Source organism: Chenopodium album, chromosome 18 (assembly GCF_948465745.1).
Source record: "Chenopodium album chromosome 18, dcCheAlbu1.1, whole genome shotgun sequence".
Classification (NCBI taxonomy): domain Eukaryota; kingdom Viridiplantae; phylum Streptophyta; class Magnoliopsida; order Caryophyllales; family Amaranthaceae; genus Chenopodium; species Chenopodium album.
The window spans coordinates 14859904-14878007 of record NC_137851.1 but is presented as its reverse complement, the minus strand read 5'-3'; positions in this window follow the sequence as shown (position 1 = coordinate 14878007).

The window sequence follows — 18104 nt, the reverse complement described above, 5'->3', positions numbered from 1 at the left end:
TCGTTAAAGTTACCGACTTTTATTGAACTGAACTTATATTTATTGAATTGAAATTATTTTTACTGAAATGAACTTAATTTTATTAAACTGAACTAAACTTATTCTTATTAAACCGAAATGAACTTATTCTTATTAAATTGAAATTCTTTTTATGAAATTATTTACTATAGGTAAAGTAAACAGGGCCTAATTAGTTCATTAAAAGTTAAAGGTAGCAAATTTGTTAAATAAAATGTAAGCAATCAAAGTTCTTCCATAGACTCAAAATAGCTATTTGTTTAACATCAAAGATTACCCTCCAAAAGAGTAAGAAGGATAAGAGTCTATGAGATCTCATAGTAAGATAATTATTGTGCAACAGTCGCATAATTTCAAAAGAACTCTCTTATGTTTTTTGTACAGAGTAATGTATACATCTAGGGAGTTAACCTTAGTACAAGCAAGAAACCGAATGATCAATTTTATAGAGTGCTATCGTAAGAAATTTAATTAACAAATACTAATGTATACAAATCAAATAGACCACTTATCAAATATGCAAAAATGACAGAGACAAATAGTAGTAGAAATGTCATTGATTGTACAAATGCAAGATAATCTCTAGAGTAATTAACAGGTGCCTTGACCAAAGATTCATATAATACAAAAGTTATTGTCACGCCCTAAAAAATTCCAATGAACACCAACTAATAATAATACAATAATTCCTTCTATCTCTAAATATTATTCCTATTTTGACGATGATTATCTGATAAAAAAAGTCAAAGTAGGAACAACATTTAGAGACAGAGTGAGTATGTAATATATACTGTACAATACATTAAACTAAGGAACATCTAATCTAACACATTAAGAGAGTGATTACTCTTACAACTCAAAGACCTTAATAAGTATGATAAACCTTTGTCTTTATTACTTTCACTTATATTTCTTTCTAACATTTCCAATGATTTTGTACCACTTCTACTTTGCCTATACTTCATATCAGCTAACTCCATCTTAGTTGGAACTGAAAATCTTTGCAAACCAAATATGAACAAATACCACTTAGATTTTGATTCATTAGTCTTTTCTAACCCATTTGACAAGCTCGTATGACTCTTAATTTTCGATGATGAAGAACGTTTGATCCTGCCGTAGAAATAACTCATACATGTGTTACGACTTTTACGTGCTTGGTACGTTGGTGTTTCCCTACATGGAATCGATTTTCCACAAAATACAATATCATCGATTTTTGGGAGATTTTGGGTGATGAAAAACTCGAATGAGTCGTTAGAAGTGTCATCGGATTCCTTAGAAGAATTTGAGTTTAAGGAATCAGAAGAGGTATGGCTATAAATTGATAGATCACATAGGGAGAGGACCTCATCATCGGCTTGATCTTCATCGTCGTGTTGTGAAAGAAGATGTGTTTGATCTTTCATTGGTGAATAAGTGTAAATATCTCTGAGAGAAATCATGGTAATATAAATGATCAAAAGGAGAGCTTAAGAAATAGTAAAATGCAAGAATTATTTTGGTTATCTAAGGTTAAGAACAAAGCAATCTATATATATATGCAATAAAAAAAGGACAAGTTTTGGTTATCTTTTTTTCTTGTATTTTACTCGGTTATAAGAATTAAAAAACATCTAGTCTTTCAATTTGACCAAAAGCTCTTTGATTTCTAGATGGATGGAATTTAGGGGGATTTCTAGAATAAAAGTGGGCGTAAAAGCTATAATTAATTTAGAGTGCAAATATTGAAAAATCGGTTCATATGTTTTTTGTATTTGAGTGCATGTTTTCTAGAATATTTATAAAGATTTGGTATATTATAGTGCATGTTTTGGGGGATATTTTGTTTGTATTTACGTAATTATAATGTTGATTGGGCTGCTATTCATCACTAATATATATAGTTGGGTCAACATCTATGTTGATGACTAATTGGGTGAGCTAATTGGTATTGATTTTGTAGGGTAGGTATTTACTTATTAAAATTGAAGGGTTATTGTTTCTAGTATTTTGTTAAATCCAACTGGATATTGAAAATTTAGCTCATACAAAGTATAATATATAGCAATAATAGAGATCGAATTTCACCGACATATGCTTATAATAATTGTCCTTTTGTATTTATGACATATTTTAAAATGAAATAAAATAAAATAACTTACTATATTTCTCAATTTATACAACAATAACAAATATGAAGTTAAATAGATAAAGTGAAAGGAAAAATGTACCCCTTACATTATAACACCACCCCTAATTCGTGGTGGCGAGTGTGATGCTCATTCGTGGTGGTTCGTGATTAGTTTGTGTCTCTCTTCTCCGTTGAAGGTTGATTGAAGCGTTCAATCACAACTAACTAGCATTAGTGGAGGTTTAATATGTGCCCGTGGACTAAGTAGAGGAATCACACTTGGGGTTCTTTATCTCCCATTGTTTTTGCTCGATTTTGCTCGATTGATCGCGTGTGAGTAGGTCATTGGGCTACTACCCTAATCAAATTAGAAATTTATATACCTAAACTTACACCTAACTAGTTAGTGGCAAGTATAGGGTCGAACGACGAAGACTAAGTGTATCAATTTATGCTAATTAAACTAGTAGGATGATCGTGATATAGAGAGAGGTATAACTAAAACACTACTTAGAGCAAACAACGAAAATTAGGGAAAGTGGAATCCAATTACATCAATGCATTCAACAACAAAATTGCAATTAGATGAAAAAGCTCTCAATTAGGAACGATCAACACACTCAACTCACTCCCGTGCAATTAAGCATGCTAATTATCCTACTAAGTTAATTCACTCCCATGCAACTAACCTAGCATAGGTATGGAAGAATTTAGACTCTCAAACAACTCACTTCTGCACAATTGATTGAAAGCACAATTAAGAACATAGAATCAATTAGCTAGAAAGATTCTAATCTATATAAGCATCATCCATACACAATAATCAAGAACCAATTGCATACTAATCACAATCAATTATTCAATTCATCAACATAATATTCATCCATTTCCCTAGAGCAAAATCTAAGCAATCATGATAAAGAAAATCATGGAAAGCAAGCTAAAACAAGAATTAAAGCTAGAATCAAACAAGCAAACTAATTAACAACTCTAATCAACAAGAAATTAAGCCAAAAACAAGAATTAAACAAAGCAATAAAGGTGAGAGAAAGATAGAAAAGCTCATTGAATAGTTGAGAAGAGGTTCCACAAAAGTTGCTTCTTCAACCTCTCAAATCTCCATTGAAATCCAAGCTTTCTCTCTCTAAAACTACTCCTAAACTAGAGAGAGAAAACCTAATCTAACCCTAATCCTAATTAGAGGAGAGACAAAATGTAAAAATCTGAATATCTCGATGATCCTCGTCTTAAGGAGTTCGTACAATTTATATACCATAAGAAAATGGAAGAAAATGGAACTTGAAACGCGAGCAAAACCCAGAAACCCGCGCCAGCGTCGACATGGCCGCGCCCGCGGGCTGCCATCTCCCAGCCATCTCCTACTTGTGGAGGGCTGGGAGCTCACCCAGGCCCGCACCCGAGGAAACAGCAGCCCGCGCCCGTGGCTGCGCTGCTGTGACTGATTCGTGCTGCTGTGACTACTTTGTGCTACTGTGTTGCTCGGGTGCAAGTTGCTGGGGCTGTTGTGGTCACCGCTTGTTCTTGCTTGCATCTCTTTTCTTCAAAGTATCTCCCCATCAAATCTCTTGCCTTCTCTCGGGTCATAAATATCGAGGAACGTGCCAAGTACGTAGATAAATAAACCAAGAGAGAAAGAGTGAAAGATCGCATACAAAAGCACACAAAACAAGCTAGAAACCGAGAAAAATGCATATTATTGCAAACTAAGGCATTATTAACTAAAATAAGACTAAAAGGACAAGAAATAAACGAGGAGGACCAAAATAAACCTAAAACAAAGCGAGAAAAATGCCATAAAATGTGTCATAAATGACACTTATCATCGATCGCACGTGGAATCACGCTTCAAAAGTACAATTATATGTTCTTTATGTGTTATGCATTGATCTTGGTGTTTAGATGCTTATGAATATGATTCATGCAATTTCGCTTAAAGTATCTAAAGTTCTACAGTGGTATCAGTTAACCAATGCATGTACACATATTGAATTATTAATTCTTTGAATGTCCACGATTTTAATTCAATTAGGAGGGAGAATAATTTAATTATGGGTCAATTATTATTTTAATGTGATTTAACATATGGAATTATTAAAAGGTGTTTAATTTGCTCAAAATTAGCCATTAAAAGGTTCGATTTTTTGCCCTAAAAGTTCGAAAAGTTCGAACTCCCTAACCCTAAAATTTGAAAAACTCGAAACCCTAAACCCCTTAATTTTGATTTTGTGTTTTGGTATTGATTTAATTCGATTGCTATGTGATTCATGAATTTAATCTATTTGATTTCATGTTAAATTATGAATTTTTCGTGATCAAATTATTTAATTTAAGAGTTAAATTGAATTGAGGATTAATTTCATGAAGAACCCTAATTTTAAGATTGAATGTGATTTAATTTTGAAATTAATTGGACCACATTAATTTATTTTTTAAACAAAATATTTGTTTTAATTTAAATTAAAATAACAAAAAGGGTTTTTCGGTGTAACAACCGCGGCTAGGTGGCGCAGCCACAGCTGGTGGTCCAGGAGGGGCAGCAGGGTCGGGCAGTAGTTGCAGCAACAGCAGCTACGTGCAACAGTTGCGCGCACTACTGCTGCCTAACGTCGCTGTTTTGCAGCGTACACCAGCTCGGTGTATGGCCACCGAGGCTGGCTTTGGCTGGCCACACCACGGTGGCTGGTGCGTATTTTACAAAAAAAATTCTTATTTTATTATAATAAAAATCAGATTTTAAAATAAAAGATAAGTTTTAAGTTTTGAAAAGATAATTGTCAAAATTAAAGTAGTTAATTTTGATAAGTTTGGATAATTATTGAGCAAAAGATTCTATATGGATAATAATTGATTAGCTAATTAGATTATCCCATAATTATTTTAGGACATAATTGATTTAAAATATTGTGATTGGCTAGGCAATTAGGATAGGATCTCCTAAAGTAGTTAGGATAATCATGAAAAATAAATATGATTTATCTTCCATAATTAAAATAAGATTTGATTCTATTTTATACCTAAAATAGAATATATGATATTTTATGATTGGTAATGCATAATATATGGTATTATCTAATTGCGGTAATTTAATTAAAATATGAGATATTTAGATGCCGTGATTCCTTAATTATGAACATTCGATGTTGTACGTAGTTTAGGAAAGCATGATGAGTGATTCATTATATGGTACTTTATAATATGTGATGTTATTTATTGCTATATATTGACTAGTATGGCCCATAGATTTTAAATACTATATGCGCATTGATAAGTATATTTTGTATATATTTTATTCCCGATCCCACGGTCATATTTGTGTTTATATGAGCTCTGTGGAGCTATTTTTATTACTAATATACGTTTTCTAGTGTTTTGTAGAATTGATATTATTTTGTAGAAATTTGCAGAATTATGACAATTCTCGACCTAATTGAACTACTACAAAGATACTGGAGTTTGATCGTATTTTATGATCGTATATTTAAAGCCCAAGGACGAGCTAAAGAAATTTAATCCGCTGATTGAATGGCTTGATTAATAAAGAAATTCAACTTTTACAAGCTAGTACATGAATCAATCAAGATAAGAAATTGGGCTCAAAGGAAATGGAAGCCCAATTCATTAGCTGCTGGGTGGTATAAAATAGCGGGCCCGATCGGGCGGCCCAATGCCCGATCGGGAGAGTGTGCTGCAAGCTGGACCTTAGTCGGTTTTGTGATGTTTTTGGACCTCTATAAATATCCTAGTTGTGCAGCTTTTTAGGGGAGGTCAGATTGTTAGTTTCAAGATTTCATGATTAGTTTTGCTGTTAGATTTGTTCTTAGGGAGCTTTTCATTAGATTATTTCCTTTGTTTTTGTTTCCTTACGTTCTTATAGCTGAGAATTTTAGTATTAAGTTGACTTTGTTTATTAGCTTTAGTATCTGGACTCGCTTGAATTTCAATTTGTTGGCCTAGTCTGATTTTCAATTCATGATTTAAAACTTAATTTTCGTATTTGGACTTGCTCGATTCTCAATTACGGTTGATATGTCATTTCATCGAACTTGTAACATTTATTCTAATTGTTGATGTATACTGTAATTCCTTGGAATGTGTTATTCGATTGAGCTTAGCAACTTAGAGTTCCTTTGGTAATTAAAATATTATATTAATGTGTGAGATTATGATCGCTTGCTTGTTCAAGATTATATTGCAATTGGACTCCTTACCTGAAATTGGCGAAATTGGTGCTACATCAAATGGACCATATGTATCTTGCTTATGTGTTTGAACATTGTCTATATGCAGTTGAGCTCGTAGCTAATAGGATAATTTCTCTGTTGGTTAAAGAGGTCGTGTATTGGAAAGAATGATAAGTGTCCTTGTTATATAATGCCCCAGTTGAATAACCATTGATATCATGAAATGTGTGAGATTGTGTAGTTGTAATCTTCGGATTTTGCTGTTTCCCACGGTGATAATAATGTAGTATTCACCACTAAGAGGAAAGACTTGAGCAAGGAAGTCTTTATGGTATGTTAATTTTGGATCTTTGTGAAATGTAATATTGAGGCAAATGTAATACTGCCATGCTTGGTTGTCTTCAGGATGATTTTTTTAGCATTGGTGGTAAAGTGAAGGGAAAGGGTGAAGTTATAAAGCAACAATGTAATATTTTCCGTCGGGTATGTGATCAATTCAGTAGTATTAATAAGTAATAAGAGTACCATGTTAGTTAATATCCTAAGTGTTACAAGTGTCTCACATCTTTCACTTAATTCCAGCCACCAAACATGAACTGTCGTATTGAGACATTTTCTAGGATACGCAATACCTTTGACGAGAGAAGGACACGTTGGGTAAATGAAATGGGCTTCAGTGGGCTGTTGAAAGTTCCAACTGACATTCATTTACCCCGACAATTGGGTTATTGGTTAATGAGTCGTATTGATCCGTTGAATAAGTTGCTTGTTGCTCCGGATGGAAAGCAATTTAGATTATCAACTAATCAGGTACATTGGGTTTTAGGTATCCCAAATGGTGGGTTAATTGTTCCCACTGGGAAATCATCCATGTTACCTTTTTGCAAAAAAGGTGATAGAAATCCAGCAAAAAATGGTCAATCATCAAATACCAAATCGCGCAAGCATGAAGGCCGTGTTTATACCTCTGTTGGAATACCTATGAATTCCAGGTTGATGGAAAGGTTGGAGGGTGAATGGGATGTAGATGAGGAAGAGGAGTTTAAGACTATTTTTCTGTTAATATCAATGGAGATAGTCTTATGTCCGACGCAATCTCCTAGGCTGGCGTGTGATTTGTTTCCCGGCTTTACATGTGCTATGAATGCTACATCGTACAATTGGTCTGAACTTGTTTTGAATAAATTTACGGACATCGTTGCTAGTTTTGCTTGTCGTTTTTATTCGACGGGGGTAGCAGGAGGCTGTGGTGGTTGTACCATTTTTGCAGTGGTAGGTTCTGTGTATCCCACCGTTACCAATGCTTTTACATAACACTATTTTCTGACAGTGTGAGTGCGTCGGTTGTTTTGTAGGTATTTTATTTTAAGCTGAATAGGTTTCCCGTTTAATTAGGAGAATTCCCGAGGATTAAGGTTTGGAACCTTAATCAGATTAGCTTAGCCACTAAAGAGGATCGAATTGCTGGTGGGGGTGATTATGGTGTTTTGGGGGTTAGTAACATTACCATTTCATTTCCATTGTCTACTGCCATTCATATGAATGATTATGGGCTGATTAACTCTATGTTGCTTGCTCTTTTTCTTTTATAGACGATGGATGTCGCGTACGGTGAGAGCCACCCAAAGGAAGCAAGGGATACTGATGGACCATGCTGTGATCAAGAATTTTTTCATAGTCCTCAACAAGGGCGTAAAGCGAAGAAGAGGCGAGGCGCTCCACCAAAAAGTTTTCCCTATAACCGTGAAAGACCGAACCCTCCTTCCGACTTGTGTGAGGTATTCTATGACTCTTTGTATCCTCTCCATGTCATTGACACTCGATCTATTTCAAACCAACTGGTTTCTGTACCATCTACCTCTCCAAGTCCAGTGTTTTATGAATTTCTCCCATGTCGACAATTATGGGAAGATTAAGATGATGGTTGTGTTGTTGATCAGCCCAAATAAATAATGTTTGGGTCCAATTAAGCCTAATTGGGCCTGATCCATAAATGATTCAATTACAAGCCAAGGTCAAGGCCCAAGCCTCCAATCATGCCAAGTCAAAGTCAAGTCAGCGGCCCAGTCAACATGGTCAGCCCATATGATTCCAAGCCCATTTCTCCTCATTATGCTAAGGTATAAAAACCTTCAATTGCACCATTCATCATTCATACACATATAGCCTCAAGCAATTAATTCTCTTGCATAGCTATTTCTCTCTACACATTGTACTGACTTCGGCATCGGAGGGGCCTTCCTCGGCACAACCCCCGAGGCCAGTTTACGTGTGTTTGCTGTGCAGGAAACCCTCGGCCCAACATCATTTGGACCGAGCCCAGTCTTCATCACTTCTCAGGACCTTCGGCAAGGTCCCATTGTTTTACCCGAAACAATTTAGCGCCGTCTGTGGGGAAGACTTTCAAAAAATCTTTAAGCCAATTCCAATCTTGCTCTCACCTTAGTATGCATGGCTAAGAACCGCAAGAACAAAAAATCCGAGGGCGGTCCTTCTTCATCAAAGAGGAGCCGCATAATGATGAAGGAGGGAAAGAGGCCCTTGGACCCTCCATCTCCACCTTCTCCGAACAGGCATTCCTCCGGGAAGCCAGCTTGGGAGGGCCATCAAGGGAGAGGTCGAATTCTCCCTCCATCCGTTCGCAGTGTAGGACGAGTCCTCTTCGGTCCAGCGCTGCAGCTCAGTCCAACCCAAGGGCTCATTCCAACACTTGAAGCCCGCCTTTGAGTATTCATTCTTGCCCCCAAACTCATAGAGGGACCCCTCAAACGGGACCCTCCACCGAGGAAATTGCGCGAGCAGTGGTGGTTTTCATGGAGGCCATGAAGGCCGGCATGATGCTACCACCTCGTGACCGGTCACCTCCGCAAACCAGGCATCATCGGAGGAAGACCGGACAAGAGGGGGAGAGACCCCAATCCTTCAAGGAGTTGGAGGAAAATTGGGAAGAGGATACTTGGAGAACCAAGCGAGAAAGACAAAGGAACTCGCATTTCTTCAAGGAGCCTTCTACTCAGCTCACCTTGAGCAAAACTCATAAAAGTAATAGTTCAGCCTCCCGGCCGGATACTATTCACCGAAGCGTTCACGAGCGCCTCGGCTGCAGGGAACAGAGTGTGCACAGCCGCCTCTCATTCCCGGGGATAGAGCCTCAACCTTCTGACCAAGGAACGAAAACCACTTCTACCTCTCTGAGAGGGCGGAGAGCGGTTCCTTCGGCCAGAAGAAAGGGCAAAGCTGTGATGCTTCCAACCAGTTCTCCATTCGAGCAATGGATCTTGGAAGAGCATGTGCCGACGGTTAAAATCCCATCGCACATTACTTATGATGGGACTTTGGATCCGAAGGACCATATTGCCTCCTATGAGGGGAATATGCATCTGTGCCCCAGGTCCGAAGCGACCTGGTGCAATACTTTCCTACCACTCTCAAGGGGGTCGCGCAAGCGTGGATCTCCAAGGGAGTAAAGGAGGGTTCCATAACCGGGTGGGACGACTTGTCCGCCAAATTCAAAAGCAAGTTTTCCATGGCAAACCGCCGAGAGAAAATAACTGTAGAGCTCATGGGCCTGCAGCAAGTTGAGGCCGAAAGCCTCCGGGACTATCTGACTCGTTTCAGCAACGAGTCATCCAGCATTTCTCGGCTGGATCAAGGGCTGGCCGTTTTCGCTCTTCAGCACGGCCTTCGAACTGGTCCGTTCTCTGACTTCATGGTCATGAATTCACCCCAGACCTTGGAGGAAGCTCTCAGTGCTTCGGACAAATTCATCCGAGCCGAGGAATGGAACAAAACAAAAACCCAAGCTCAAACTGGGGGCAGGAAACAAAAACAACAATCGACTAAAGGCCAAGGCCAGAAGTCGAAAGAAAAGGCGAAAGCCTTAGAACAAGCTTCGGCCAACGAGCCGAAGAAGGAGAAATCTGCACCTTATCTGGGCAGATACGAATCCTACACTCCGCTCGCCCTCCCACGCCCCAAGATCTACAGCGTGACGAAAGGAGAGCAGAGTTACCGAAAGCCGAGACCACTTCCCCAGTTGTATCCGCAGAAAAATAAAATCTTTGGTGTGAGTTCCACGAGTCACCGGGACACAACACTGAAGAATGTATCCAGCTGAAGGACCAAATTGAGGATACGGTCCGGAAGGGATACTTGAAAAAATATATCGCGGATCACCGCGAGAAAAGAGAGGCTGAGAAGTCTGAGAAAGACTCTCGACAAGAGTTGGACTTCCCCCGGAAGAACAACAAGACTTCGGAGGAAAAATTCGACCCGATACATGTTATATCCGGGGACGTGTTCTCGAAGGGAGCATAAGCGTCACCTTAGGGCTCTGACCCACCAGGTGAACAATGCCGACGTCTAACCTCCTCAGTCCCTGGCGCCGAACATGACGTTCTCAGCCGCCGACTGCCGGGGGGTGACATTCCCTCATGAGGGTCCCTTGGTGATTGTTGCTACAATTGCCAACCACGATGTGTCCAGGACTCTCGTGGATGGAGGCAGCGGAGCAAACATTTTGTTCTGAAAGGCCTACAACCAAATCAAGTTGAAGCCCAAACACCTAACGCCAGTACCCTACCCGGTTTCTAGATTCAACAGAGCTTCAACTTATCCTGATAGGAAGGTCCTCCTTCTTGTCACCATCGGCCGCGCTGAAGCGGCCAGGAACGTCATGACTGAATTCTTGGTCATTGACGCTCCTTCGGTGTACAACGTGATCATGGGGAGACCTATGATTCACGAAATTCATGGGGTAGTTTCAACGTACCATCAAATGATGATATATGTTTCGGATGCTGGCTACCACGAAAGAATTGAGGGCAGCCAAAAGGAGGCCCGAAGGTGCAACTACCTCAAGCCATCCACTAGTCGTTCGAAAGACGACGACGATGGGGATGAGGAGGAGGAAGAAAAAGAAAGAGATCCAAGTTCGAAGAAGTCGAAAGGCCTAAGTGCTTCGGCCCAAGGTTCTCTGGCCAAAGAAAAACGGTCAGAGAAAGAGAAAGCTGGTTCTTCATCTGAGCCGAACGACTCAGAGAGCCAGCCAAAGAAAAAGTCTGGGACGCCTACTGACATTGACAGCAGGCCAGATGATGAAGAATCCGGCCCCAAATCCATGGTGCTGGATCTGCAGACCGAAACGGTCGAGTTGACTGAAGGAGACGCTGAAAAATGTGTTACAATCGGAATGGACCTTGATCCAAATGTCCGCGTTGAACTCATCCAACTCCTTCGGGACAACCGAGATGTGTTTGCTTTCTCGGCAGCTGACATGCCCGGGATAAGTCCAGACCTCATCTCTCACAAGCTTAATGTCGATCCCACGTGTCGGCCAGTTAAGCAAAAGAAGCGGAATTACTCAGCAAGCAAGAACCGAGACATCGCAGTCGATGTTAAAAAGTTACTGGAGGCAGGCTTCATAGAACCTTGTCAGTACCCAGAGTGGCTGGCTAATGTGGTGATGGTTCAGAAGGCAAATGACACCTGGAGAATGTGCGTTGACTTCACGGACCTGAATAAGGCTTGTCCGAAAGACTTTTACCCCTTGCCGAGGATCAATCAGCTAGCCGACTCGACAAGTGGCCATGCCTTGCTTAGTTTCATGGACGCATTCTCGGGGTACCATCAGATCTTCATGCACCCCGATGACTGAGCAAAGACGACATTCGTCACGAACGCCGGGGTGTACAATTACAAAATGATGCCCTTCGGATTGAAAAATGCGGGGGTAACTTACAAAAGGCTGGTGGATCAGGTTTTTGCCGATCAAAAAGGCCGCAACATGGAAGTCTATGTTGACGATTCTATCGTCAAAAGCAAAAAGGATGAAGACCATGTTAAGGACCTGGCTGAAACCTTTGCCACCTTAAGAAAACACCAAATGAAGCTGAATCCGAAGAAGTGTGTCTTTGGCGTGAAGTCTGGAAAATTTCTTGGCTTCATGGTCAGCAAAAGAGGGATTGATGCCAATCCCGCAAAGGTGTAAGCAGCACTCGATCTCCATGAGCTGAAAACAAAGAGGGATATTCAGCGGCTCACCGGAAGAATGGCAGCCCTCTCAAGGTTCATTTCTAAAGCCTTGAAAATCCCAAAAAAAAAAGAGCTCATCTGGGAAGACGAGCAAAGAGAAGCCTTCAAGCAGCTTTGAGAGCATCTGGCTCAACTCCCAACGTTGGCTAGCTCGGTGGAAGGGGAATCCCTATACTTGTACGTGGCTGTTAGCCTAACAACCATCAGTGCAGTGCTGCTGAGGGAAGAAAATAAAATTCAGCAGCCGATCTACTTCGTCAGTTACACTTTGACGGATGCCGAGACCCGCTACCCTCTACTTGAGAAAGTGGCATTTGCAGTAGTGGTAGCTGCTCGGAAGCTGAGGCCCTATTTTGATTGCCATCAAATAGTGGTCTTAACTGATCAGCCACTGGAAAAAGTTCTCGACAAAGTTGAAAAATCTAGTAGGTTCGCCAAGTGGGCTTTCGAGCTCACTGAGTTCAGCATCAGCTACCAGCCGAGAGTAGCCATCAAAGCTCAGGCTCTAGCGGACTTCCTGGCCGAATGCTCGTACTAGGAAACACTAGATGAAGAAAAGAAAATCTGGACCGTTTTTACGGATGGATCCTCCACCGTAAATGGTTTGGGGGCAGGGGTAGTGATAACCTCTCCTGAAGGCAAATCCTTTGAGTATGCACTCAAATGTTCTTTCAAAGCTTCGAACAACGAAGCCGAGTACGAGGCTGCAATTGCTGGCCTAGAACTGTGCATCTCTCTGGAAGCCGAACACGTGTGTCTGAAGACAGATTCTCAGCTAGTTGCATACCAGATCGGGGGTAATTATGAGGCCAAAGAGCCCTCTATGATAGCTTATCTCGCCAAGATCAAATCAGTTATTGCAAAGCTGAGAACCTTTGAAGTTCAGCTGATCCCAAGGGGTCATGCCCAAGCTGATGCACTCTCCAAGCTTGCTAGTTCAACTCTTACTGAGGTGAACCGATCTGTTTATGTGGAGGTGCGCCGCGAAAGAAGTGTTGACGAAGCACCTGAAGTGTGTTGCGTCGACCAGGAACCCAGCTGGATGGATCCCATCCTAGCTTTCAAGCTTCGGGGAGAAATTCCCGAAGACAAAACCTTAGCCTCCAAGCTGAAGCGAACCAACTCGAGGTTCATTGTTTTCAATGGAGAGCTGCTGAAAAATTCCTTCTCAGCCCCATTGCTGAAATGTGTGGGTCCAACAGACGTTGATTATATCCTTCGGGAAATCCATCTCGACATCTGTGGAAATCACATTGGGGGAAGGACATTAGCCCATAAAGCTTTAAGAGCAGGGTACTATTGGCCCACCATGATCTCAGATGCTAAGGAGCTGGTCAGAAAATGCGAAAGATGTCAAAAATTTGCACCAGTCATCCATCAGCCAACCCAGGAGCTTCAGTCAGTCTTGAATCCGCTCCCATTTGCCCAGTGGGGGCTGGATATCCTAGGTCCCTTTCCGGATGCTCCATATCAGAAAAAATGGCTGATAGTCAGCATAGACTATTTCAGCAAATGGATCGAGGCCGAGGCAGCCTCGAACATTACAGAGCAAACTGTCAGAAAATTCATCTGGCAGAACATTATTACTCGTTTCGGCATCCCTAGAGTATTTGTCTTTGATCATGGAAGGCAATTCGACAATCTGCCGTTAAAACAGTATACAGATCAGTTCGGCATCAAATTGGCATATTCAGCGGTGTGCCATCCGCAAAGTAATGGACAAGCCGAAGCTGCAAATAAGCAGATTCTTAATGCTCTCAAGAAGAGGGTTGAGGATCAAAAGTCCAAATGGCTGGAAGAACTTCCTGGAACTCTCTGGTCACTTCGGACAACTGAAAAGGAGGCAACGGGCTGCTCACCTTTTGAGTTGGTGTATGGTGCCGAAGCCGTTATTCCAGTGGAAATCGGTTCCGAAAGTCTACTAGTGCAACACTTCTCGGTTGAGAATGAGCAGCTTATGAAGGAATCTCTTGATTTCCTTGACGAAGTAAGAGACTCAGCAGGGATAGAATGGCTGCATACAAGCAGAGAATCATCAAATTTTATAACCGAAGGGTCCATGCAAGGCCTCTCAGAGTTGGAGACCTTGTCCTTCGGAATGCTGCAGCAGTTTAGAAAAGCCGAATCCATGGGAAACTCTCAGCCACTTGGGAGGGACCTTACGAGATTTATGATGAGCTTCAGCCTGGGACATACCGACTTCGGCAATTGGATGGAACTGAGCTGAAAAATCATTGGAATGCTGATGTACTTAAGAAATATCATGTGTAGACCATTCGGGGCAAAACAATCTTTGTAAGTACATTTTAAAGTTATTAATGAAAGGCCTCAGAGCCACCATTTCTACAAATATTTGCAATTTTTATTCTTTCATTTTTCTTTATTCTATCTATTCTTTTAAGGGTTTTCTTCAGCCCTGTCTGAAGCCTTCGCCTTTAAGGCACCGGGTTTCAGATTGCTGAAAAACTCGCCTTTTATAGAACACTGGTCTTTCAGCTGAAGTGAAAACTTCAGCAAGACTTGTTCTCCAAGGCAATGGGTCCATGGACGAATTTGGGATATTGCTTTCACTAAGTCCTGTATCCCAGAGGGTCATTGTTTGGGACATTGCCTTAAGTTGGCCTTGTGTCTCAGATATCCATTCTTTCAGATAGACAGAAAGCCAAGAATAATCGCATAACAATCAAAAATTTATTAAATACAAAAAAGCTTCGTCTAAAATCAAGAAAGACAGGCAATTGTCTCAGAAATCCAAAGATTGATCTTCAGAATTCTGGGGGGCAACAGGCACTACAAGTGCAAATTATCAGCAGCTGAAAACTTCAAAAGTAAGCCTTTTTACTTAGCAATTTTTTCGGAAATTCATCAGATTAATGCGCAAGTTCAAGGCAAAGCAGTAAGAAGAAAAGCAGCAAATTCATAACACGAGTAAAAAGCTTGGACAAAGTTAAGTGTTCCATAACATAAAAATAAATATCGGCAGACGCCTACAAGCGGAAAATTACAGCTGCCGAAGTACGTAAAAGGCAAAAAACTAAAATGTTTGTACACCAAAGCAAGCTGAAGCAAAACAAAGGCAAAAAATTCAAAAGCGGCAATTCGGAAGTTAAGCACAAGTTGATCCGCAAGATTCTGAAGACGACTGCCCGAGTCCCTAGGCTTCAGCTGAAGGATCAGGCCTCCCAGCAACGCTGGGCTCCAAGGTGGCATCAGTTCCGGCTGCTGAAGAAGCGGGCTGAACTTAAGCTTGAGCTTCGTTCTCAGCTTCCTTAGCTTCAGCATCCTCCATCTTCTCAGCTTGGAGACGGATCTCCAGATCTATCTCAGCCTGGCTGGCGAACTCCATATGAGGATCTTTGGGGTCTTCAGCCCAAATTTCACATTGGTACCAGTCCAGCTCAGGAGCTGCATGAAGGGCCAGTCTTCGGGCCACCTTGTACCCGTTGTTGAAAGCCTTCGAGTACTGAGCCGCGGTGTACACCCTCACAGTGAGCTGAGCCTCAGCATCGGCCAACTTCTTTTGGACTTCCTCTAGGCTTTTCTGAGAAGCCTCCTGTTGATCCGCCAGTTTCTACTTGGCCTCGTCCAGTTCCAGCTGAACTCTGTTGGTAGCGTCATTGGTGTTGTTCAGCTGGTCCCGGACTAAGTCAATTGTAGTGTTAGCCTGGGTCAGATTGTCCTCTTTGGCCTTCAGCCAATTCTCCAGATCTTGAAGCTGCTGATTTTGGGCCTCAGCAGCAGCATTGGCCTGAGAGATCCGATCATCCTTGGCCTTAATTTCCTCTTCGGCAGTCTTCTCCTTGGCCTCCAGGACCTCTACCCTTGACTGCAGCTCTTGGGTCTGAAGGGCCACCCTTGTGTTGACCTCCTCAGCAATTCGGCGCTCAACAGCAACCCTAAAGCCGGGGATGTCAACGGCCCCGTATTCATTGATGAGCTTCTCCCCTTCAAGCAGAGTGGGGAAGATTTCATTCTGCATGGCCTTGCAGAAGTCTTGGAGAGCCTCGGCAGCCTGCTTTTTGTATCTTTGGGCCTCAACTTGCTTCTCCTCGGCTGCCTTGACTTTCATCTCGGACAGCGTTGCCTCAGCTTAGGCAATATCTAGCTTGTTCTGGAGATTGTCTATCAGCTCTACAGTGAGAGTCTGATTGTGCACGACCTGGAAACCAGGGCACAAGTCAGTAAAAAAAAAAAAACTTAACTGAAGAGCTAAAGTTGCAAGAAATAAATAAAAATGAGCAAGTACCTGCATCAGCAGTCGTTGGTTGTCTACTGCAGGGTTAGGGACCCTTCTGCTGGACTCCCCCATTGCAGCAGTAGCCTTGAGCGACTACTCCCTTGCCCGTTCCACTTCGGACATGCCAGCAAAGTCGCCGAAGAAGGCCGCAGCTTCTTCTCGGCGGCCCCAAATTGTTTCCCGGACAATGTCCGGAACATTGATGAAGGGGGCGTGGAATCCCATGTCTTCAGACCTGAAGGTATGAAATGAAGGAATGGAGGACGAAGGGACTTCAGTGTTCTGCTCCATCGTCTCTTCAGCAGCGTCCTCCAAGTTAATCATCTCAGCCTCTCCTTCAAGCTGGTCCAAAAAAGCATCGACTTCTTGCTGAATTTCAGCAGTGAAGCCCTCATCAATAGTGGTTTTGGCCGCTTTTTCAGTTGCAGCCACCTCTTCAGCTTCATCACCAGGGAGCTTAGCAACGCTCTCCTGGTTCGGCACTTCCTCTTGGACCCCATCCTTTGGATCAGGAGTCCTCTGGTCCACCTCCATTTCTTGGATTTGGGGAGGTGGAGGGGTCTTCGGGGGAGACGGGATTGGTGGTGGTGGCTGAACTAGGGGTGGAGGACCGCTTGAACCTCTAGGAACCCTGCCCATGTCTGCGACAGGTTCCCTTATAACTACGCCGGGCATCGGCCTCAGCTCGAAATCATCCGGGCCCACTACAATTGGACCCGTTCTTTTCCTCTTCCTTTGGAAGAGAGGTTGCTCATTCATGTCTTCAGAATCCGAAGAATCAGAAAGATCTTCGGGGCGTACAAGAGCCTTTCCCTCTCTCCTTCTGCTCTCTTCCTCAGACTGCAGAAGTGGGGGGCAAGAAGGGTTTGAGTAAAAAAAAAAACACAAAAAAACAGACTTGCTAAATGCTGAAGAACTTACCGAGGTCCTCAGTCGAGCCTCGTCTGCTGCTGCTTCCTTTTCGGCAGCTCGGGAGGTCCCTTCGCCTCCTTCTAAGGGTTCTATTTCCCTAGTAACTTCTTCAGCTGTTCGAGCGGCCTCCTCTTCTTCAGGTAGAAAACGTCTCAGAGGGTCCCGCTTAGCCCACCAAGGCTTTTGCTTCAGATAGTCTGCCGCAGCCTCAATCTGAAGGCCCGTCGAGTGCAGATGCAACGGATGGTCCTTTAGATCAGTTATCGCCGGGGCTCGGTCTAGTATGACCCTTTCGACGTTTACCCCCAGACGATTGTAGTCAATCCCTGAGTTGCTCTCGTTTATCTCTGAAAAGTAAAAAGAATAAATCAGTGCAATGAAGTGGACGCCGAAAAGCACTGAAATAAGCGCAAAACAAAATAAAAAACAAAGAAATGCTAGTCCTCGGCCCCAGCCGAAGGTGCTTACCATCTCTAAACTTTCGGCTGAGGCCGACAGCCGCCAACATATTCTCTTGGAAGGCCTAATGGGAGTCGGGGAGCCAAGTCTCCGGTATGTGCTTTAGCCGGCCGATCCCTCCAGGATTTTC